The sequence below is a fragment of the Salmo salar genome, chromosome ssa12, assembly GCF_905237065.1.
Source record: "Salmo salar chromosome ssa12, Ssal_v3.1, whole genome shotgun sequence".
Taxonomy (NCBI): domain Eukaryota; kingdom Metazoa; phylum Chordata; class Actinopteri; order Salmoniformes; family Salmonidae; genus Salmo; species Salmo salar.
Window position 1 is genome coordinate 89,861,525 of NC_059453.1, and position 25,575 is coordinate 89,887,099.

General features: G+C 42.1%; 1 protein-coding gene across 3 annotated transcripts in view; it reads left to right on the forward strand.

Moving 5' to 3' along the window:
- Positions 1–25,575, forward strand: part of LOC106566113 (copine-5) — a 285,747-nt gene that overhangs the window by 23,268 nt on the left and 236,904 nt on the right. The window lies entirely within an intron of this gene.

The window sequence follows — 25,575 nt, forward strand, 5'->3', positions numbered from 1 at the left end:
TGGCACTGCACCTTAGGTCGACAGTTACCTCGATACAACGCGGTGCCCTGGTCATTCGCATTGGCTTTAGCGGCTCGCGAGTATGGCCCACGACATGGTTTATGTGTAATCTGCGTCCCGTCAATCTGAATATGCAGAATCTTTTTAACTGCTAGAAACAAGTTGTTTTCTCTGTAGTAATCAAATCAAATGTTATTGGTCACATACACATATTTAGCAGATGTTATTGCGGGTGTAGCGAAATGCTTGTAATGGTGGAAACATAACGGATTTGCGTTCAGTGTATTCTCTATGGCAATCAGGGTCTGCGATACAGCCTATAATTACAATATCATTCTCTGGGTGATGTTTTTCTAGGTCGCACATCTAGATATTTACGAGCAATTTAGAGCAGACCGAAATGGCTTTTGTCAACTTGAGCTAGCTAGCAAACATTAACCAACTAGCTAGCTAGCTAGGTTAGCTTAGGAAATATGCAGTAATTCAACGTTGGCTAGCAATAAAGGTACCATTAACAAGTCAAGGTACCTACCCAGAAGCTGCTGAAAATATTCTTCCACTTCACAGACACTTCAAGAAGATATTTACTAAAATAGTCTGAGCTCCATGTGCCCAACAGCATGAGGTTGGCGCCTGAAATGGATAATTTGAATCTACAGTAGACATAAGCTATACTGTAAAGAAATACAGTATGTTAGAGTAACTTTTACAGGAGTCTTCCGAATTACAGTTAATAACAGTATATATATATTTTTGGTACTTTTTACCCCTTTTTTCTCCCCAATTTAGTGATATCCAATTGGTAGTTACAGTCTTGTCCCATCGCTGCAACTCCCCTACGGACTCGGGAGAGGCGAAGGTCAAGACCCATGCGTCCTCCGAAACGACCCTGCTAAGCCACACTGCTTCTTGACACACTGTTCACCTAACCCGGAAGCCAGCCGCACCAATGTGTCGGAGGAAATATCGAACAACTGGTTGAGCGAAGTCAGCATGCAGGCATCCGGCCCGCCAGAAGGTGTTGCTAGAGAGCAATGGGACAAGGACATCTCGGCCGGCCAAACCCTCCCCTAATCCGGACGACACTGGTCCAATTGTACGCCTCCTCATGGGTCTCCCGGTCACGGCCAGCTGTGACACAGCCCGGGATCGAACATGGGTCTGTAGTGATGCCTCTAGCACTGTGATGTAGTGCCTTATACCACTGCACCACTCGGGAGATTTTTCTGCATTTTACCGACAATGCGGTGCAATCAACAGCATGAATGCTGTAAACTACATTTATGGTATTATACTGTGCATCCTACAGTGTTTTATTGTTGAAATTACCAACACGTCTTGCAGTGTGGGCATCTGGTGTGTTGGAATGGGACTGGAATGTCCTTCTAACTGAGCTCAGAGAGACGTTCAATGTGTGTGGGTGGGTGTGTGTGTTTGGTTTTACTATTCTTGTGGAGACCAGGGGCCTCATTTATAATTTTTTTAAATAATTTCTTAGATTTATACTTGAACTTAGTCGTAAGATCATTTCTGACGGTGTGCTTACGTTGGATTCATAAAAGATACTGAGCATAAAAAACCTTGCTTACGCAGGTTCGAAGAAGCCCATTTGTAATTTATGCACCTGTGATCTATAAATCTCAAATTAACTTAAAATTGATGGCACCTAAACGTTCCTTACAATCAGTGATTTCCCCTTCTAGAATGCTAGCACAAATGTGGGTTTAGTCAGGAATAGCCATGGACCAAAAGAGAAAAGCAAACGTTCTGGAAGACGAGATCACGGCGATGGTAGAGGAGATTGAAGACAGGCAACACGTATTATTCGGTGGACTAAATAGTGGGTTGACAAACAGCGCTAAACAGGTAGAGTGTGTCGGAAGAAAATAATATCCATACATAACCAGCAGCAAAATCACTGACGTCAAGTCTAGACTCTGAGTAGAGATAAGATCATTTCAACGTCAACGTCAGGTTTTTATAAATAACTAAATTGAAAGTAAGTCTGTTATATAAATGAGGCCCCAGAAATGGGGACATTTCGCTGATGCCCACAAGGAAAAATACTATTTTAGGATCAGGGGTTGGGTTTAGGGTTGGGCTTACAATTAGCATTAGAATTAGGGTTAGGGGTTAGGGTTAAAAACAAAGGGAAGGGAAAGGAGGATACCTTGTCAGTTATACAACTGAATGCATTTAACCGAAATGTGTCTTCTGCGTTTAACCCAACCCCAAATGTGTGTGTGCTGAGTAATTGGTCTGGTATCTGGATGGGCAGCAGGAGTCTTTACCTGCTGCCGTCAATACAGTCTTCATTTAGTTTAGTCACATTGTGGAGCGGACGAGATGTTGGGATGCATCTCATTAGTCTAAACGTGATTCCTTTTTCCTTTATGCGAAAGAACTGGATTCAAATCGGAAGTTCATACACATTCAACCGACCTTTTCTAGTCGACTTATTTTAAAACAACCTCCTAAATGAGCTGAGCCAAGTATAGGTGCTGTTAGAGAAGATCACTGCGACAGCAGAAAACGTTGGTACCTTGTGCTCTCTTCTGTGGTATGTAGTTGAACAGTAATTAGTCTCCTGTTGAGGACATGTCTTACTTATTTAACTAGGCAACCCAGTTAAGAACAATTCGTATTTACAATGGCAGCCTACAGGAACTGGGGAACAATGGGTTTAACTGCCTTGTTCAGGGGCAGAATGACAGATTTTTACCTTGTCAGCTCAGGGATTCAATCTAGCAACCTTTCAGTTACTGGCCCAACACTCTAACCAGTAGGCTACCTGCCATGTAGGAGTCTGCTCTAATTTCATTACTGACCTGAAGTCTACGTCCCAAATGGTACCCCCTATGAGTTATTTAGTGCACTACTTTTGATGTAGTGAAGTAGTACACTATAAAAAGGAATAGGGTGCCATTTGTGACGTATCCCTGGTTAAGAACTTGTAAGCGTCTGCTCTAATTCAATTTACACAGATGACATGTTCAGTGTTCAGTACTGGGAAATGGCTGGCCTGGCCACTAGCTCAGATCTAGAGAGATTCACACCTTGGAGAGATCTGATGCTGTGCCCCACGGGTCTATTTTAGTGTAAGTGTGTGTGTGTGTGTGTGTGTGTGTGTGTGTGTGTGTGTGTGTGTGTGTGTGTGTGTGTGTGTGTGTGTGTGTGTGTGTGTGTGTGTGTGTGTCTGTGTGTCTGTGCTGTGTGTGTGTGTGTGTGTGTGTGTGTGTGTACGTTATCTCTGGCTGTGTGCCCCTGGCTCTAGGGAGGGTGTTTCTTGAGAACTGTGGAACAGAGAGGTGTGAGATGGACCAAACGGGACTGGGCTTGACCAGGGAGCTGTTAGTTATGTGTGTGTGAGGGGGGTTGGGTGTGTGTGAGTGGGGTTGGGTGTGTGTGTGTGTGAGGGAGGTTGGGTGTGTGTGTTGTGTGTGAGTTAGACTTTGATTGGAGGCACAGCAGTGGAGACCAGTAGGAGCTCATTTAAGGCTGGTGAGAGACAGAGGGAGAGAGAGAGCTAGAGGGAGGGAGAGAGAGAGAGAGAGCTAGAGGGAGGGAGAGAGAGAGAGAGCTAGAGGGAGAGAGACAGCCCAGCAAGAGGTCTAGTACTCCCTGACATAATGATAACTTTCCCACAGTACAACTTGAATCTTCTCTGAGACACTTTTCTCCCACCTGACAAACTTTGGTGTGTAACTACTGTATCTTTCTGTAGCTTAACTACTGTAGCTTTCTGCAGCTGAACTACTGTAGCTTTCTGTAGCTTAACTACTGTAGCTTTCTGTAGCTTTACTACTGTAGCTTTCTGTAGCTTAACTACTGTAGCTTTCTGTAGCTTACAGTAACTACTGTAGCTTTCTGTAGCTTTACTACTGTAGCTTTCTGTAGCTTTACTACTGTAGCTTTCTGTAGCTTAACTACTGTAGCTTTCTGTAACTTATAGCAACTACTGTAGCTTTCTGTAGCTTAACTACTGTAGCTTTCTGTAACTTACAGTAACTACTGTAGCTTTCTGTATCTTACAGTAACTCCCGTAGCTTTCTGTAACTTACAGTAACTGCTGTAGCTTTCTGTAGCTTAACTACTGTAGCTTTCTGTAATGTACAGTAACTACTGTAGCTTTCTGTAGCGTAACTACAGTAGCTTTCTGTAGCTTAACTACTGTAGCTTTCTGTAACTTACAGTAACTGCTGTAGCTTTCTGTAGCTTAACTACTGTAGTTTTCTGTAGCTTACAGTAACTACTGTAGCTTTCTGTAGCTTAACTACTGTAGCTTTCTGTAGCTTAACTACTGTAGCTTTCTGCAGCTTACCAAATGTAGCTTTCTGTAGCTTACAGTAACTACTATAGCTTTCTGTAACTTAACTACTGTAGCTTAACTACTGTAGCTTTCTGCAGCCAACCTAATTTAGCTTTCTGTAGCTTAACTGTCTATATCGAATCAAATTTTATTTGTCACATGCGCCTAATACAACAGGTGTAGCCCTTACAGTGAAATGCTTACTTACAAGCCCTAACCAACAACGCAGTTTAAAAAGTAGATGTACTACTTCAGAAAACTTCTGTAGCTCAACTTTCTGTAGCTTCCAACTGGGCACAATCTGGTTGAATCAACATTTGTTTTAACGTCATTTGTCAATGTATTGTGACGTGGAATATACAGTTGAAGTCGGAAGTTTACATACACTTAGGTTGGAGTCATTAAAACTCGTTCTTCAACCACTCCACAAATTTCTTGTTAACTAACCATAGTTTTGGCAAGTCGGTTTGGACATCTACTTTGTGCATGACACAAGTAATTTTTCCAACAATTGTTTACAGACAGATTATTTCACTTATAATTCACTGTATCACAATTCCAATGGGTCAGAAGTTTACAAACACTAAGTTGACTGTGCCTTTAAACAGCTTGGAAAAATCCAGAAAATTATGTCATGGCTTTAGAAGCTTCTGATAGACTAATTGACATAATTTGAGTCAATTGGAGGTGTACCTGTGGATGTATTTCAAGGCCTACCTTCAATCTCAGTGCCTCTTTGCTTGACATCATGGGAAAATATAAATAAATCAGCCAAGACCTCAGAAAATAAATTGTAGACCACAAGTCTGGTTCATCCTTGGGAGCAATTTCCAAATGCCTGAAGGTACCACGTTCATCTGTACAAACAATAGTACGCAAGTATAAACACCATGGGACCAAGCAGCCGTCATACCGCTCAGGAAGAGACGCGTTCTGTCTCCTAGAGATGAACGTACTTTGGTGCGAAAAGTGCTAATCAATCCCAGAACAACAGCAAAGGACCTTGTGAAGATGCTGGAGGAAACAGGTACATAAGTATCTATATCCACAGTAAAACGAGTCCTATATCGACATAACCTGAAAGGCCACTCAGCAAGGAAGAAGCCACTGCTCCAAAACCGCCATAATAAGCCAGACTACGGTTTGCAACTGCACATGGGGACAAAGATCGTAGTTTTTGGAGAAATGTCCTCTGGTCTGATGAAACAAAAATAGAGCTGTTTGGCCATAATGACCATCGTTATGTTTGGAGGAAAAAGGGGGAGTCTTGCAAGCCGAAGAACACCATCCCAACCGTGAAGCACGGGGGTGGCAGCATCATGTTGTGGCAGTGCTTTGCTGCAGGAGGGAATGGGGCACTTCACAAAATAGATGGCATCATGAGGAGGAAAATTATGTGGATATATTGAAGCAACATCTCAAGACATCAGTCAGGAAGTTAAAAATTGGTCGCAAATGGGTCTTCCAAATGGACAATGACCCCAAGCATACTTCCAAAGTTGCGGCAAAATGGCTTAAGGACAACAAAGTCAAGGTATTGGAGTGGCCGTCAGAAAGCCCTGAGCTCAATTCTATAGAAAATTTGTGGGCAGAGCTGAAAAAGCGTGTGCGAGCAAGGAGGCCTACAAACCAGCTCTGTTAGGAGGAATGGGCCAAAATTTACCCAACTTATTGTGGGAAGCTTGTGGAAGGCTACCTGAAACGTTTGACCCAAGTTAAACAATTTGAAGGCAATGCTACCAAATACTAATTGAGTGTATGTTAACTTCTGACCCACTGGGAATGTGATGAAAGAAATAAAAGCTGAAATAAATCATTCTCTCTACTATTATTCTGACATTTCACATTCTTAAAATAAAGTGGTGATCCTAACTGATCTAAGACAGGGAATTTTTATTAGGATTAAATGTCAGGAATTGTGAAAAACTGAGTTTAAATGTATTTGGCTAAGGTGTATGTAGACTTCAGACTTCAACTACGTGGAAAAAACATTGGATTTGTAAAAAGTAATCAACTGTTGTTTTGAGGTGAAATTTCAGGCACAGGATTGTGTCATCATGGTAACCTAATTTCAACATAGACAAACTTTGTTTAAAATATGTTGAATTTGTACCTTTAAAACAACATCAAATTTTCTATGTTATATCCATGATCAGAAAAATACTATTGCAGCTCCTTCTACTGGAGGATTGATCTATCTACTGCTACCAGCTGTTTTAACAAAGCTCACTCCTGCTTAACTATGATAATTATCGCTGACTATTACCAATGTGCTATCATGAGAATGATTGTTGAGAGATTTGCTGTTGCTATCAAAGTCATTCCAAAGGGTAGAGCGAAATGGAATGTGACCGTACTTTATCAATCAACAATGATTTAGGCCTATATAGCATTTTATTTCATCCTATTCTATAACTTCGATTTTTGTTTGAGATGGAGATGTGAGTCCAACATATAAATGATTAATTTGTAGACACACTGGAATTAAAACCAGACTAAGTCAGTGGCACATATGGAACTATCCAGTAGATACATCTCTTCAAAATGTAGAGATTTGGATGTGTTGTCAACAAAACACAATTCGTTATTACTTTTGTAAGACATTAAATAGAAAGGCGATAATCAGGGTTCACGCTCAAGCTAGAATGGAAGGCGGCCGGTGCGTAGGAGAATCTGTAGAGTTGCAGCAATACAGAGGAGTGTCTGCATTGGTGTGAAGCACGATAGATCTTCTACTTAAAAACTCCACACCACCAAGGACTGAATGAAAAGTTGGACCTCGCGCACTTCTTGTAGTGCTGTTTCTACACAGGACAGCAGTCCCTCCGCCCGCCCTCTTTCAGCCTACTAAACTATGTCCATAGCTATTCCTTCTGAAATGATGTCGTTATGTAGCCAGACTGTTGCATACTGTATGTGACGTTTGAATTGTTCCTTTTTTTAATATTCTTCTACATATTCCTTGTTAACATGCATTCACTCTCTGTTCGCAAGTTTCTAATCAGCTATGTGCTTGCATTTGTTGCGCCTGTTAAGCACAGCAGGTGTGTCTCCAGTACGTGTCTTTAACCTGGTTGTTCAGCACTGATGAAGGCAGAAACCTACGCTCCTTTTTCTATTTCTTTTTTACACCTTGCACTTTCAGTCTTTTGTATTGTTTCAGCATGGGTTATTATTTTGAATCTCAGCCTCCTCGGGTTAGCCTCCTCGGGTTAGCCTCCTCGGGTTAGCCTCCTCGGGTTACTCATGTTCATGGTTTTGAGTGCTAATACAGGTGTTAGGTTAACTTGTAACATTCAACCTTAAACTGAGAACATCCATGGCCACATTTTGAGCTTACTGTAACTATACATTTCTTCTTGTGTAATCATATAAACGGTGTGTGTTCAAGATAGCATGCATAGGTCATCGCAGGTCTGTGGAGATCTTCACAATTGCTTTAATAATCTGTGCAGAATCTCAAAATGGCATTGATCATTTGCACCATGTACTTTTAATGTAATCTCACCAGCAATCCAGATCATTTGGTTATGCTATTAGATGAAGCACATTGATAACACACTAATCTGTTCTATACATAAACAAAATATCTGACATTGTTTTTCCATTGGAATTTGGTTGTGCTTTTAGATGGTTTAAAGCCTAGTTGTCACGGTTGTCGTAATGTAAAGACCAAGGCGCAGCGGGATGCGTGTTCATCATTATATTTGTTTAATTAGTGAACACGGAAAAAACAAGAAAACAAACAGAACGACAGACGACAGTTTTACAGGCTATACGCAGCAGTGCAAAATACAACTAAACAGGTGAAAACAAGCACTTTAAATATGACTCCCAATCAGGAACAACGATGAACAGCTGTTCCTGATCGAGAGCCAACCAGACCACAAAGAAATATACAAACTAGAAACCTAGAACACAAAAACCCAGAACATACACTAAAACCCCGGAACACATAAATACAACACCCCTCTACATACACATAACCCCCCGAACCACATAAAACAAATACCCTCTGTCACGTCCTGACCAAACTACAATAACAAATACTCCCTCTACTGGTCAGGACGTGACACTAGTGATAACACATTGGAATTTGGTTGTGCTTTTAGATGGTTGAAAGCATAGTGATAACACATTGGAAATTCAACTAACTTTTGGCTGTCTTTTTGAGTGAGTGAATACAGGTTGTAATTTCATTGATCAACATCTCAACCAAATATTACCCAATTATCCACGTTGAAATGATGCAGTGGGTTAAATTCCACCCCAAAACGATGTTTTGGTGTTTGTTTTATTAGTCCATTGTTGATATGTTTTGTATGTCAGCAATCAAGTAAAATAAAGAAAACAAGAGTGGAGCTAACTTACTGTGAGCTAATAAGAACCTCCCAAAACCCTGAACCCAGAGCCCAGGCTCGACAGGCAAGACAAAACCCTGAACCCAGAGCCCAGGCTCGAAGGGCAAGACAAAACCCTGAACCCAGAGCTCAGGCTTGACAGGCAAGACAAAACCCTGAACCCAGAGCTCAGGCTCGAAGGGCAAGACAAAACCCTGAACCCAGAGCCCAGGCTCGACAGGCAAGACAAAACCCTGAAACCAGAGCCCAGGCTCGACAGGCAAGACAAAACCCTGAACCCAGAGCCCAGGCTCGACAGGCAAGACAAAACCCTGAACCCAGAGCCCAGGCTCGACAGGCAAGACAAAACCCTGAACCCAGAGCCCAGGCTTGACAGGCAAGACAAAACCCTGAACCCAGAGCTCAGGCTTGACAGGCAAGACAAAACCCTGAACCCAGAGCCCAGGCTCGAAGGGCAAGACAAAACCCTGAACCCAGAGCTCAGGCTCGAAGGGCAAGACAAAACCCTGAACCCAGAGCTCAGGCTCGAAGGGCAAGACAAAACCCTGAACCCAGAGCTCAGGCTCGAAGGGCAAAGCAAAATCCTGTTCAAGACAGAATAGTAAAGTACACTCTTAGCTCCTTTTTTTCTATCTAGAACCTAAAACGGTTCTTTGGCTGTCCCCATAGAAGAACCCTTTATGGAACCAAAAAGGGTTCTACATGGAACCAAAAAGGGTTATCCTATGGGGACAGCTGAAGAAACCCTTTTTCTAAGAGTGTAGTTCTGCAAAACAGTTTCTCCAGAGAGCGTTGCACCTTTTGTTTCCGCCAACTGTTTACAGCAGAGAATAAAACATGTGAAGTCAAAAACAACAGGAAACTCTTATTCTCCATAAATAATAGATTTCTTACCTTTTATTTCCCCTTTCTCTTTCACTGTTTGTTATATTCTATTCCCTTTGGAAGAAAAACATTTACAAATGGGCCTGGAACAAAGAGCTTATTATAAATGCTGAACAAACACTGTGTGCTGAGGTCCATGACTTCTGCCCGCTTGGAACATGGATCTCTGTGGCTCCTCTGTGTGCTGAGGTCCATGACCTCTGCTGGCTTGGAACATGGATCTCTGTGGCTCCTCTGTGTGCTGAGGTCCATGACCTCTGCTGGCTTGGAACATGGATCTCTGTGGCTCCTCTGTGTGCTGAGGTCCATGACCTCTGCTGGCTTGGAACATGGATCTCTGTGGCTCCTCTGTGTGCTGAGGTCCATGACCTTTGCTGGCGTGGAACATGGATCTCTGTGACAAGTTCCATGACAGCCAAGTTCAAAGATTCTGTCCGTGGCGGCCGGCTGGTGGCTGGTGGCTGGTGTGTGTGAGGATCCCCCGAGATATGAATGCTGGTATGAATCATTTACGGTTCTCTGGGTAAATAAGCCCGCTCCGCAATGAATCCCACATACTGTACCTAAACCCTTGAAGACTAGCGTTCCCATGTACCTAAACCCTGAAAGACTAGTGTTCCCATGTACCTAAACCCTGGAAGACTAGCGTTCCCATGTACCTAAACCCTTGAAGACTAGTGTTCCCATGTACCTAAACCCTTGAAGACTAGTGTTCCATGTACCTAAACCCTGGAAGACTAGCGTTCCCATGTACCTAAACCCTTGAAGACTAGCGTTCCCATGTACCTAAACCCTGAAAGACTAGTGTTCCCATGTACCTAATCCCGGGAAGACTAGTGTTCCCATGTACCTAATCCCGGGAAGACTAGTGTTCCCATGTACCTAATCCCGGGAAGACTAGTGTTCCCATGTACCTAATCCCGGGAAGACTAGTGTTCCCATGTACCTAAACCCTGGAAGACTCTCTCCTTACTCCTCCACCCTACTTATCCTCCATCTCCCTCTCGTCTACCTTCCTCCATCCCCCTCTCATCTCTCCTCCATCCCCCTCTCATCTCCCTTCCTCCATCCCCCTCTCATCTCTCCATTTCTGATTCCATCTCTCATGAACTGGAATCCATGAGCAGTTTCAACCAGATGATGTATTTCTCAAACAGTATGCTGGAGTTGAAAGGTCAGTTAAACAGTTGTGACCTTTGTGTATCCATATTCATGTTCATCCACTCTTCAGTTGGTAGCCTACTGTGTATACAGATACCCTCCCGTGCTACAACTGGCCAGTGTTGGAATACACTCAGCGTTAGCTTTTGGTCTTAGAAAACACACAATTCAAAATAAATACAACTACACAGACTTTGACAAACTCTGTTTTAAATGTAGACTTTTAATGACTGTCACGTGTCAGGACAGTGGATTAGAACCTTGGTCACATTACTAGGGTTGGAATGTCATTGTGGTGTAGTGTTTGTTTCCAACATGGCATTTGGTCTATAGTTATCTGGATACCTTGTGGCTTTGGGCACGTAGTAGTGCAATAGAAGTACACATGCCAGTCCTCTATGCCATATCCCCAGCCACCATCCACATCCTCGTGCTGACGTTTCACACCAGTCACAAGTCACCTCACCACAGAGAATATGACGTCCATGGATGCAGTTGAAAATAATTCCCACCAAAGGGATGTGGAAGTGGGGACTTTAACAGGAATGACAGGAAGCATCTGCAACAGCTGGAGCATCAAACAGCTGCACAATCATTAACTATTCATTTGAGACAGGCAGTATGTGTGTGTGTGTGTGTGTGTGTGTGTGTGTGTGTGTGTGTGTGTGTGTGTGTGTGTGTGTGTGTGTGTGTGTGTGTGTGTGTGTGTGTGTGTCCCAGAAACAGGGGAACTATCTTACAATGACCTATTTATTTTCTTGCTGTAGTTCTGTGACCCCTCTTATGCACGGCTACTGGAAGATATGAATTATCAGCTGTAAGGGATTGAACAGGAAAACACACATACACACACTGCAATTGTTGAACAGGAACCTGGAGAGCTGAGTGTATACACACTAGACTCTTAAATCTAGTCGAGGCTATAAGTGGAGCTTAGTGTAAAATCTGTCAATTGTAAAATCATATCAATTATATCAATTATATCATATTATATCATATCAATTATTCACTGCAGGCTAGTCTTTTTTGATTGTATTAAGTTGCAGCTACAATCTACGACCATATCTGATAAATAAATAAATAAATAAAGGGATTGGGTTTAAATATAGAACTTATATATATAGTATATAATATAGAACGTTACTTGGATGTTAAGTGATGAGATTACTGATCCACTAGTAATGTGTAGCAGGAGGAAGAGACACATGTGTGGAGAGAGAGAGATAAGGGAGGATGAGATTTTAAGGGAAAGTAAAGGAAGGATGGAGAGAGGAGATGGTAGAGGCGGGAAAAGCAGAGGCGAGTACAAGAGAAAGGAGGAGAGGAGAGGAGAATAGGAGAGGATATGAGAATAGGAGAGGAGAATAGGAGAGGAGAATAGGAGAGGTAGACGAGAGGAGAATAGAAGAGAAGAGTAGAGTAGAGGTAGAGGAGAATAAATGTGAGAAAGAGGAAAGGTAGACAAGGCGAGACAAGAGGAGAAGATGAGAGGTAGAGGAGAGGAGAGGAGACGAGGCGAGAGGAGAGGAGCGGTAGATGAGAATAAATGTGAGAAAGAGGAAAGGTAGACAAGGCGAGACAAGAGGAGAAGATGAGAGGTAGAGGAGAGGAGAGGAGACGAGGCGAGAGGAGAGGAGCGGTAGATGAGAATAAATGTGAGAAAGAGGAAGGTAGACAAGACGAGTCAAGAGGAGAAGATGAGAGGAGAGGTAGAAGAGAGGAGAAGAGATGAGAAGAGGAAAGTTAGAGGAGAAGAGAGGAGGAGAGGAGAGGAGAGGTAGGTAGGTAGAGGAGAGGAGAAGTAGGTAGAGGAGAAGAGAGGAGAAGAGGAGAGTTAGAGGAGAAGAGGAGAGGAGAGGAGGAGAGGTAGATGAGATGAGTCAAGATAAGATGAGAGAGAGGTAGAAGAGAGGAGAAGAGAGGAAAAGAGAGGAGAAGAGGAGAGGTAGAGGAGAAGAGAGGAGAAGAGGAGAGGTAGGTAGAGGAGTGGAGATGAGAGTAGAGGAGAAGAGGAGAGGAGAAGAGAAGAGAGGAGAAGAGAGGTAGAAGAGAATAAATGAGAGAAAGAGGAGAGGTAGACGAGACGAGTCAAGAGGAGAAGATAAGAGGAGAGGTAGAAGAGAGGAGAAGAGAGGAGAATAGGAGAGAAGAAGAGAGGAGAATATGAGAGGAGAGAAGAAGAGAAGAGAGGAGAGGTAGAGGAGAGGAGAAGAGAGGAGAGGAGGAGAGGTAGAGGAGAGGGTAAGAGAGGAACAGAGGAGACAATGAGAGGTAGAGGAGAGGGTAAGAGAGGAACAGAGGAGAAGAGAGGAGAAGAGGAGAGGTAGAGGAGAGGAGAAGAGAAGAGAGGAGGAGAGAGGAGAGGAGAAGAGAGGAGAAGAGAGGTAGAGGTAGAGGAGAGGAGAAGAGAGGAGAAGATGAGAGGTAGAGGAGAGGGTAAGAGAGGAACAGAGGAGAAGAGAGGAGGAGAGGTAGAGGTAGAGGAGAGGAGAAGAGAGGAGAAGATGAGAGGTAGAGGAGAGGGTAAGAGAGGAACAGAGGAGAAGAGAGGAGGAGAGAGGAGAGGAGAGTAGTGGAGAGGAGAGTAGTGGAGAGGAGAGGAGAGGGGGGGAGGGGAGGGGAGGGGAGGGGAGAGAAGAGAAGAGGAGGAGAGGTAGAGGGGAGGAGAGGAGTAGAGGGAGAAGAGCGGTAGATCAGAGGCTGTCAGATGAGTGTTCAGTCTTCTAAATTAAGTGTAACAGACTGCTGTGAAGTTACGAGTTATTGATGTTATCTTTTAATCCTAGAATCCTTAGATGAAACAATAACGAAGCATCCGTCCCGCCACTGTTTTGATAAAAAGCAGAGAAATGAGCCTAGAGAAATGGAAAAACTCTCAAAATGCATATACAGAGCTACGGGTACAAGGACTGACCATCCATGATATCAAAATGATAGTTTGTTGAGGTTTCCATTGTTTACAAACATTGGCGTTAAAAAAGCTTAGTTCTGTATTGTCTGCTTCGCTAAAGCCTTACAGGTAACATGAAGGCAGTCTCTGCTAAAGTGGGAACATCTCCTTTAGATTTGTAACGCTGAATGTCTGCGATATGGATTGAGTAGAGCCCTATTTTGAGATCTGATGAGGTACAACAGTGGAACAAAGCTAATTAGGCATTCATATGTTATATTCTTCAAGAATCAATGGGTACATATCATTAATTTATAAGTCAAAAAATATATGTAGCAACTAAGGAATCTAGCTTCAAAGAAAAACCTCTTGCATTTATTTGACCTCAATTATGAAACGAGTTAACTAGTGGCTCAGTCTTACACACACACACACACACACACACACACACACACACACACACACACACACACACACACACACACAGGCACACATTGATAACTGGGGAAAGTTGACAGGAAGTGTTTAGAGATCAGTGTGTGTTTGTCCCCAGACAGGTGCGTAGCTGTCTTTCTCTGTATAGTTCCTGTGTTGTTTAAAGTAAACACAGAAGAACAACAGAATATTTTATCTTCCGGTGAAGAGAGGCAGATGAAGGGATTTAGATGAAGGAGAGAAACGGTGTGTAATAGATCAGTTCTATTAAACCCCTCTCTCTCTCTCTCTCTCTCTCTCTTTTCTTGATGGAGCCTCTCAGGAAAGTAGGCACATTGTATATACACAGTTTTTATTCAATTCGCTTTGATGCTATTTTCACAAGTTTGTGGCGATTTTCAAAACTCCAAACTGTAACGCAGCAAGTCTCATAGTCAACATGTTTTACTGTGCATTCATTTTGTTTGAAGACATCTTTCACCACATCACCATCGATACAACGTTTACTGTGAAATAACATGACAACATTGATTTAAATCAACCCAAACACAACACAATGATTGATCAAATCAAATCAAAAGTTTATTTGTCACGTGCGCCGAATACAACAGGTGTAGACCTTACAGTGAAATGCTTACTTACAGGCTCTAACCAATAGTGCAAAAAATATATTAGGTGAACAATAGGTAGGTAAAGAAATAAAACAACAGTAAAAAGACAGTGAAAAATAATAGTAGCGAGGCTATAAAAGTAACGAGGCTACATACAGACACCGGTTAGTCAGGCTATCTTTTCAATGTAGTTATTTTAACTACCAGTTAATCAAATAGCAGAACATGTAAAATAAATGTTTAAAATGTGCCCTTTGAATGTAGTATGTTTACAGTACTGTAAATCACAGAACATTACACTGTTTTCACATTGGGCAATACACTTGCACTACCCAATAAAATTGACTGAACATCACATTTCCATCATGTATAATCAAAGGTGTTTCAAAATTGGATTGACGTCAAAGATGAAGGCAGAAGTTTTACGTGCCCCCACCCGATTGTGTTTTTTTCTTTGTTTATTTGAGTTGTTTGTAACTTCTTCTTTTTTTATTATTATTTTGTACATAATGTTGCAGGTACTCCTACCGTCTCTTATGACTGAAAATAAGTTCTGGACATCAGGACTGAGATTACTCACAACGGACTGGCTGAATCCTTTTTTTCCTTTAACGAGTCTGACGAGCCCGACGTGAATGATGTGCTGCTTTCCTGGGAACAGGCCCAGATCCTCGTGATCTGCGTGAAGAGGAGGTGGAGAAAGAGGGGTCGAAGGGCGGGCTGCCTTCTGAGAATTCATAGGCGATCCATTCTGCTAGCAAACGTGCAATCTTTGGAGAATAAAATCAACGAGTTACGCGGAAGATGAAAATGCCAATGGGACATTAAAAACTGTAACATCTTATGCTTCACAGAGTCATGGCTGAACGATGACATTATCAACATACAGCTGGCTGGTTATACGCTGCACCGGCAGGATAGAACAGCGGGGTCTGGTAAGACAAGGGGTGGCGGACTATGTATTTTTGAGCTATTGCTCGCCTGAGGTAGAGTATCTCATGATAAGCTGTAGACAACACTATATACCGAGAGAGTTTTCATCTGCATTCTTTGTAGCTGTTTACATACCACCACAGCCAGAGGCAGCATTGAATGAACTGTATTCCGCCATAAGCAAACAAGAAAACGCTCACCCAGAGGCGGCGCTCATAGTAGCCGGGGACTTTAACCTCTCTAGGGGTGTGGGACGCTACCGTCCCACCTGGCCAACATCCAGTGAAATTACAGAGCGCCAAATTCAAAAACAGAAATATTCATTATAAAAATTCATGAAACATACAAGTGTTATACATCGGTTTAAAGATAAACTTCTTGTTAATCCAACCGCTGTGTCAGATTTCAAAAAGGCTTTACGGCGAAAGCAAACCATGCGATTATCTGAGAACAGCGCCCAGCAGACAAATCATTACAAACAGTTAGCAGCCAAGAAGAGGAGTAACAAAAGTCAGAAATAGCGATAATTTCACGGCTGTTCAAAGGATCGGATCAAAATGCAGCGTGTTCATAGTTCCACATATTTTATTACCGTGAAACTAAATGCAATACACTAAATACTTGAATACACAAAAACAACAAACTGTGACGCAGAGAGAAAACACACTACTCAAAAATGAATCACCCACAAAAACAGGTGGGACAAACATCAACTTAAATATGACCTCCAATTAGAGACAACGACAACCTGCTGCCTCTAATTGAAGGTCATACCAAACAAAACCAACATAGAAATACAAAACTAGAAACTGAACATAGAAATACAAAACATAGACAAACACCCCCTGTCACGCCCTGACCTACTCTACCATAGAAAATAACTTACTCTGGTCAGGACGTGACAGATAAAATGTATCACTTACCTTTGATGATCTTCATATGGTAGCCCTCCCAAGACTCCATGTTACACAATAAATGTTCATTTGTTCGATAATGTCCCTCTTTATATCCAAAAACCTCAATTTTGTTTGTGCGTTTTGTTCAGTAATCCATTGGAACAAAGCGCGGTCACAGCATGCAGACGAAAAATCAAAAAAGTACCATAAAAGTTCGTAGAAACATGTCAAACGATGTTTATAATCAATCCTCAGGTTGTTTTTGTCATAAATAATCGATCATATTTCAACCGGACAATATCTTCGTCAGTAGAAAAGGAGAAACAAGAAAGGCGCGCTCCCGGTCATGCGCTGGACTCATGTCTGGAAATGTCCACTGTCCTCTCATTGAAAGTGGTGTTCCTCCCTTGTTTTTCAGAGTGAAAGCCTGAAACAGTGCCTAAAGACTTGCCACATGTAGTGGAAGCCTTAGAGATTGTGAACTGAGTCATAAGTCTTTGTATGGTGGATAGGCTTTCAATGGAAAAACAGGCATTTCAAAATAAAGGCACTTCTTGGATGGATTTGCCTCAGGTTTTTGCCTGCCATATCAGTTCTGTTATACTCACAGACATTATGTTAACAGTTTTGCAAACGTTAGAGTATTTTCTATCCAAATCGACCAATTATATGCATATCCTAGCTTCTGGACCTGAGTAGCAGGCAGTTTACTTTGGGCACGCTTTTCGTCCAAAATTCCGAATGCTGCCCCCTACCCTAGTGAGGTTAATGAAGGGAATCTTTTACCAAATTTCTATCAGCATGTTAAATGTGCAACCAGAGGAACAAGAACTCTGGACCACCTTTACTCCACACACAGAGATGCTTACAAAGCTCTCCCTTGCCCTCCATTTGGAAAATCTGACCATAATTCTATCCTCCTGATTCCTGCTTATGTTGTGGAAATATTGGTCCAAATATTTCCCAGATACCGGAACTCGTGAATTCAAATAGACTTTATTACAAAAGTAACAGAAGCCGAGCAATTCCATGGAACAACTGACCTCTCCATCTCAGCACTCTGCTTTTATACAGTTTTGCCCTTACATGGTCACTCCTCTCTTTGTAAATGATTAACACCCCTTGCCATTTTTCCACTATTATCTTCCTGTCTCGCTTCTGGCTTGTTCACACCCACTTCTGACTCACCAAAAAGAATACATGTATTACATGTATATGTTCCCAACATAAGTGTAAGTCTAATATTATTTGATTAGTACAAACATATCTTCTTATGTCCGATACATGGCTTGTGGTGCATATATTAATTAACTAACTACTTTATTTCTGCTAACATTTTGTTTTTACATGTCTAATGGTTAACTCTATGTTGATCCAGTTCTTTCAAGGAGCGGAACTTTAACCTGGAAGCTTATAAGAACTCCCACTATGCCCTCCGACGAACCATCAAACAGGCAAATCATCAATACAGGACTAAGATCAAATTGTACTACACCGGTTCTGACGCTCGTCGGATATGGCAGGGCTTGCAAACCATTACAGACTACAAAGGGAAGCACAGCCGAGAGCTGCCCAGTGACACAAGGCAAATAGCACTGAAACATGCATGAGAGCATCAGCTGTTCCGGAAGACTGTGTGATCACGCTCTCTGCAGCCGATGTGAGTAAGACCTTTATACAGGTTATACAATATTCACAAGGCCGTCGGGTCAGACGGATTAACAGGACTTGTACTACGAACATGCGCAGACCAACTGGCAAGTGTCTTCACTGACATTTTCAACCTCTCCCTCTCCGAGTCTGTAATACCAATAGGTTTTAAGCAGACCACCGTAGTGTCAGTGCCCAAGAACACTAAGGTAACCTGGCTAAATTACTACCGACGCATAGCACACGTCTGTAGCCATGAAGTGCTTTGAAAGGCTGGTCATGGCTCACATCAACACCATCATCCCAGAACCCCTAGACCCACTCCAATTTGCATACTGCCCCAACAGATCCACAGATGATGCAATCTCTATTGCACCCCACACTGCCCTTTCCACCTGGACAAAAAGAGCACCTATGTGAGAATGCTATTTATTGACTACAGCTCAGCGTTCAACACCATAGTGCCCTCAAAGTTCATCACTACGCTAAGGACCCTGGGACTAAACACCTCCCTCTGCAACTGGATCCTGGACTTCCTGACGGGCCGCCCCTAGGTAACAGCACATCCACCACGCTGATCCTCAACACAGGGGCCCCTCAGGGGTGCGTGCTCAGTCCCCTCCTGTACTCCCTGTTTACTCATGTCAGCACAGTCAGGCACGACTCCAACCCCATCATTAAATTTGCCGATGACACAACAGTGGTAGGCCTGATCACCAACAATGACGAGACAGCCTATAGGGAGGAGGTCAAAGACCTGGCCATGTGGTGCCAGGACAGCAACCTCTCCCTCAACTTGATCAAGACAAAGGAGATGATTGTGGACTACTGGAAAAAGAGGAGCGAGCACACCCCCATTCTCATCGACAAGGCTGTAGTGGAGCAGGTTGAGAGCTGGGCGTCCACATCACCAAACTATCATGGTCGAAGCACACCAAAACAGTCGTGAAGAGGGCACGACAAAACCTATTCCCCCTCAAGCAATGGTCCTCAGATCTTCAAAAGCTTCTACAGTTGCACCATCGAGAGCATCCTAACTGGTTGCATCACTGCCTGGTATGGCAACTGCTCGGCACTACAGAGAGTAGTGCGAATGCCCCATTACATCACTGGGGCCAAGCTTCCTGCCATCCAGGACCTCTATACCAGGCGGTGTCAGAGGAATGTCCCTAAAAATTGTCAAGGACTCCAGCCACCCTAGTCATAGACTGTTCTCTCTGCTACCGAATGGCAAGCGGTACCGGAGCACCAAGTCTAGGTCCAAAAGGCTTCTAAACAGCTTCTACCCCCAAGCCATAAGACTCCTGAACATCTAGTCAAATGGCTACCCAGACTATTTGCATTGACCCCCCAACCCCCCTACGATGCTGCTATTCTCTGTTTTTATCTATGCATAGTCACTTTAATAACTTTACCTACTTGTACATACTACCTCAACTAATCGTTTCCCCCGCACATTGACTCTGTATCTTTACCCCACCTGTATATTCTGTAGTCTTGCTATTGTTATTTTACTGCTGCTCTTTAATTACTTGTTACTTTTATCTCTTATTCTTATCCATATATTTTTTAAACTGCATTGTTGGTTAGGGGCTTGTTAGTAAGCATTTCACACCTGTCTACACACCTGTTGTATTCGGCGCATGTGACTAATACAATTTGATTTGATTGGTTTGATTTGAAGACATCTTTCCAATTATTGATGCAAAAAATAAATGTATTGTTTAGATATATTTACAACATACAGTTGGTGTGTTGTAATCAAATGAAACAAATTAAATGAATGATAGAAACACAATGTTCACAGGCGTTAGTTTGCGTTGAGCCTGGCTTGAGAATTTGGTCATTGGGTCTCATCTACATGGCAGTAAATGTCCTCATTTTTCATGCACCTGGGGAAAAACCTTTTGGCATAGAGAATCCAAGCCTGCCTTGAGCATTTGACCATAGGTTCTCATCATCATCATCGCAGTAAAGACTTTGATTATTTAGTTACATAAAAGCAGTAGATGGTTAATTAAATGACACATTTAACAACTTGCAGTGAGTTCAGAACAACAATGACAAAAACGGTATATATATATCCTTTTTTTTTACCCAAACCAAAAGAGCGGTTTGGAGACTGGTAGCACAGAGGGGCATGTGCTCTGTACAGGTACAGCCCTATCTATGCATGTGCCTGATTGTATTGTAGTGGTCCTGTACGTGGTTCAGTTCGTAAGAGCATTGCACTAGCAACACCAGTAGTTGTGGGATTGATTCCCACTGGGGTCACATACAAAAAGGTGTGGAATCACTGTTACTTTGGATAAAAGCGTCTGCTATGTAAATGGCCGGTATTACGGTACTGTATTGGCCAATGACATTCTAGTAAATCACCCCTCTCCTGCCTCATTAAGACCGCAGCAATTACATTTTGGATTCATGTTTACTGATTATAAGATGCATTTGTTACATACAGTACATCTCTGATGTTGTCAATATCAGATTAAAAAAAACATATATAATACTTTGTAGTAAAATCATAATAGTTATCATTATAGTATGCAGTATATCATACTTTGTATGTTTCTACTTTACAGACATACATTTTCATTATGTATTTCTCATCTGTCTGTAGTAGACAAGCCAGTTTACCAAACGGTTAAGTGATTATCAATTAGTTAGAGATTTACCAAACGGTTAAGTGATTATCAATTAATTAGAGATTTACCAAACAGTTAAGTGATTATCAATTAATTTGAGATTTACCAAACGGTTAAGTGATTATCAATTAAGAGCAGTCGGATTAAGTAATAGTAAAATGTATTTTTAACACGGAAAGTCAATCAATATCAAAATGAATGTGAGAATTACAATGTGAAAACCAATTACTTTATATGAACATGTATTGCAATGTGAAATGGGTATTTCCAGAAGGAACACTAAGTTTGGGGAAAAAGTGACTGGAGGATTTTGAGGTTTGTACTAAGAGTGGTGAAAATGTACCACAGGCTCTACTTGAACATTACACCAGAGAGATTGAAACTGTAATTGGGATAGAAATCGATATGGTAGCTTCTACAGCCACCTCATCTCACCCACATCACTCTATATTTAAACCTACCACCCCCAAACACATGGAACTGTTGCTCTCTGGCCGCTATTAAACATCCAGCAGGATCATCGGTATCTGTGTTTCTGTCTTAGGTTCATTAAGTCCAGGAGAGGTGAGGAGAGCCAGGTAGTGTGGTAACATTTAAGACATTGACTCTGTCTCCATCTCTCTCACTACATTTAAGTCATTTAGCAGACGCTCTTATCCAGAGCAACTTACAGTAGTGAATACATACATTTCATGCATTTAAAAAAAAATGGTTGTACTGACCCCCGTGGGAATCGAACCCACACCCTGGCGTTGCACACACCATGCTGGCATTGCAAACACCATGCTCTACCAACTGAGCCACAGGGAATACTTTATTCTCTCTCTGTCCCTCACCATCTTGCCCCCTCACTCAGCCTGTACACTATACCCCAGCCCCACTCCAAGCTACACATTTCTACTGTGCTCTATGTTTAGTACAGGCAGGGGAGAGAGTTATACATTTCTCTGTAATAACATAGCTATTGAGAATTATACATCCCTCTGTAATAACATAGCTATTGAGAATTATACATCCCTCTGTAATAACATAGCTGTTGAGAGTTATACATCCCTCTGTAATAACATAGCTGCTGAGAATTATACATCCCTCTGTAATAACATAGCTGGTGAGAATTATACATCCCTCTGTAATAACATAGCTGGTGAGAATTATACATCCCTCTGTAATAACATAGCTATTGAGAATTATACATCCCTCTGTAATAACATAGCTATTGAGAATTATACATCTCTCTGTAATAACATAGCTATTGAGAATTATACATCCCTCTGTATTAACATAGCTGTTAGGGATTATTTCCCTCTATAATAACATAGCTATTGAGAATTACACATCCCTCTGTAATAACATAGCTGTTAGGGATTATTTCCCTTTGTAATAACATAGCTGTTGTTTGTTTTTTCATATGATGTAAGCCACTTAAATGTCTCCCCTCATGCCTCTAATGCCAAGTCAGAGAACAGAGCCTTGTCTTTACCCACCATTTTAATGAAACACTCCTCAAAGCAGCTCAGAGAGATTCAGAGCCAGTTGAGAGTGATGCAGAAAATGTGCATTGATAAACATGAGAGATGGCTTTCCTTTCTGTGTGTGTGTGTGTGTGTGTGTGTGTGTGTGTGTGTGTGTGTGTGTGTGTGTGTGTGTGTGTGTGTGTGTGTGTGTGTGTGTGTGTGTGTGTGTGTGTGTGTGTGAGTCTGTGTGTGTGTGAGTCTGTGTGTGTGTGAGTCTGTGTGTGGGCCTGTGTGTGAGTCTGTGTGTGTGTGAGTCTGTGTGTGTGAGTCTGTGTGTGTGTGAGTCTGTGTGTGTGTGAGTCTGTGTGTGAGTCAGTGTGTGAGTCTGTGTGTGGGTCTGTGTGTGTATTAATGTAGGCGTGGAGGAGATGCAGGGGATAATATCCGATGTTAATTGGATTTAGTCATATGAGAATGGATGAATAACCAAAATTACAGTCGCCAAGCAAAGCATGTAATTTATTAATTTTGTCAAACGCACCTGATCGTAGTTCACTGCTATGTGATGCGATTCTTGGGACGGTTATTCAACAGTGATTGTGTGTGTGTGTGTGTGTGTGTGTGTGTGTGTGTGTGTGTGTGTGTGTGTGTGTGTCTATGTTTAATATTTATCATGATGTGATCATCAGTCCAAGGACATAAGCTAGAAGATAGAAATCCCAAGATATTAAATATTCACTTTGTTATTCATCTGTTATATAAATATGTTTCTCTCTTCATGATGTGTTGCTTGTGAGCTAATTCAAACAAAACAGCGACAGCAACAGTTCTAGCAGACCGCGATGCAAACAGTACGAGGTGTTATCTAGCTATTTTCTCAGATTCTGCGATAGTGAGAGATGTGTGTGGTCTGCTATCTGAGGTGTGTGTTATCTAAGGTGAAGCATTGAAACATAGAAAACAGAGATAAAGAGAGGAGGGAGAGAGAGAGAGACAGAGAGAGAGAGAGAGAGAGAGAGAGAGACAGAGACAGAGACAGAGACAGAGACAGAGACAGAGAGAGAATCCAGAAAAGAGCCGTTAAATTCTACAACCACCTAAAAGGAAGCGATTCCTAAACCTTCCATAACAAAGCCATCACCTACAGAGAGATGAACCTGGAGAAGAGTCCCCTAAGCAAGCTGGTCCTGGTGCTCTGTTCACAAACACAAACACACCCCACAGAGCCCCAGGACAGCAACACAAATAGACCCAACGAAATCATGAAAAAAACAAAAAGATAATTACTTGACACATTGGAAAGAATTTACAAAAAAACTAAGCAAACTAGAATGCCATTTGGCCCTAAACAGAGAGTACACAGTGGCAGAATACCTGACCACTGTGACTGACCCAAAATTAAGGAAATCTTTGAGTATGTACAGACTCAGTGAGTATAGCCTTGCTATTGAGAGGGCGCCAAAGGCAGACCTGGCTCTCAAGAGAAGACAGGCTATGTGCGCACTGCACACAAGATGAGGTGGAAACTGAGCTGCACTTCCTAACCTCCTGCCAAATGTATGACCATATTAAAGACATATATTTCCCTCAGATTACACAGAATTTGAAAACAAATCCAATTTTGATAAACTCCCATATCTATTGGGTGAAATACCACAGTGTGCAATCACAGCAGCAAGATTTGTGACAATCACAATTGTAAATACAACATATATTTATGTTTTGCACATCTTTACAACACTGTGTATAGACATAATATGACATTTGAAATGCCTATATTATTTTTGATCCTTTGTGAGTGTTTGCTGTAAATTTTTATTGTTAATTTTACTTTTGTTTATTATCTATTTCACCAAATTGGCAAGCCAATAAAGCCCCTTAAATTGAATTGAACTGAATTGAGAGGGGGAGAGAGAGAAGGAGAGAGAGAAGGAGAGAGAGGGGAGAGGGAGAGGAGAGAGAAAGAGAGAGAGAGAGAGAGAGAGAGAGAGAGAGAGAGAGAGAGAGAGAGAGAGAGAGAGAGAGAGAGAGAGAGAGGAGGAAAGAAAGAGATCCTTGTGTGTGGCTGCTCCTGGTGACTGTGTTCTGGTGTTTCTGTAACATATAGTCATCTGCCTCAGAGCAGCGTCACAATCACAACTTGCAGGAAATCTGCCATTGCACTTTCATCTTCACACTTGAGGGGTGAGAAAGAGAGGAGGAGGTAAGGAGAGGCAGTGTTGAGGGGTGAATATGGTGAGTAGAAAGTGAGGATAGGGAAGACAGAGAAGACAGGGAAGAGGAGTGAGGTCAAGGGGTGAGGGGAGGATGAAAGGGGAGACAAAAGCAATACGTTTGAGGGGATGGGAGGATGAGTGGAAATCAAGGGGAGGAGAGGCAGGCTCGAGGGCTGATTGGGTTGAGGAGAGACAGAGACAATGTTCCCTCTAAGCGGTGCGTGCGGACAGATCTTGTTTTGAGATCAAAGCAAAAGGTACACGTAGCAACGTGTGCATATTTGTACATTTGTTCATATCCTTTGCTAGTTAGTGAGTTATTAGATATAGGTCATTTGTAGACCGCAATGTGGGAGTGATTCTTACAAGAGCACAAAATGTGTGCATTTCTAGATATCTTTGAAAAGCGTGTCAGGTAAATTGAACATTCATTTAACGAGGCAAGTCAGTTAAGAACAAATTCTTATTTACAATGACGGCCTAGGAACAGTGGGTTAACTGCCTTGTTCAGGGGCAGAAGGACAGATTCGGTTACTGGCCCAATGCTCTAAACACTAGGCTTGTTTTTCTCTTAAAGGGGCAGTGTTGTATTTTGAGACAGGCTTGAATAAGCTAAGTAGCCAATAGGCAGAGGGTAGCATAATTTGTCTGATTCTCTGTAATAATGGTATGGGAATAATAATGCATTTTATTTTTTTAAGTAGTTTCTTGCGTTAAACAACACAACAACATTTTCAGTCACCTCCTTGTCTGAAGGACAAGTGGATAAACAGGTTAATGTTAAGCCCTGCATGTTTTTTTTTAAGTCTCATGGAATGTAGGACTACATTGAACACCACCCATTGGCTGCTACTGTAGGCTGAATGATAGAACAGCTATTTCCATGTTAAAAGTTTTGGGATGTGTTTCTTCATTGTTTTTGATTGTAGGCCGCTCTTATAGGCCTACATTATGATCAAATATCCACAGTAACCTACTTGGCCACTGGTAAAACTGTAACTTAAAGCGGGTACAGCCTCAGTGTTAACAGTAAAACTGTAACTTAAAGCAGGTACAGCCTCAGTGTTCACAGTAAAACTGTAACTTAAAGCGAGTACAGCCTCAGTGTTCACAGTAAAACTGTAACTTA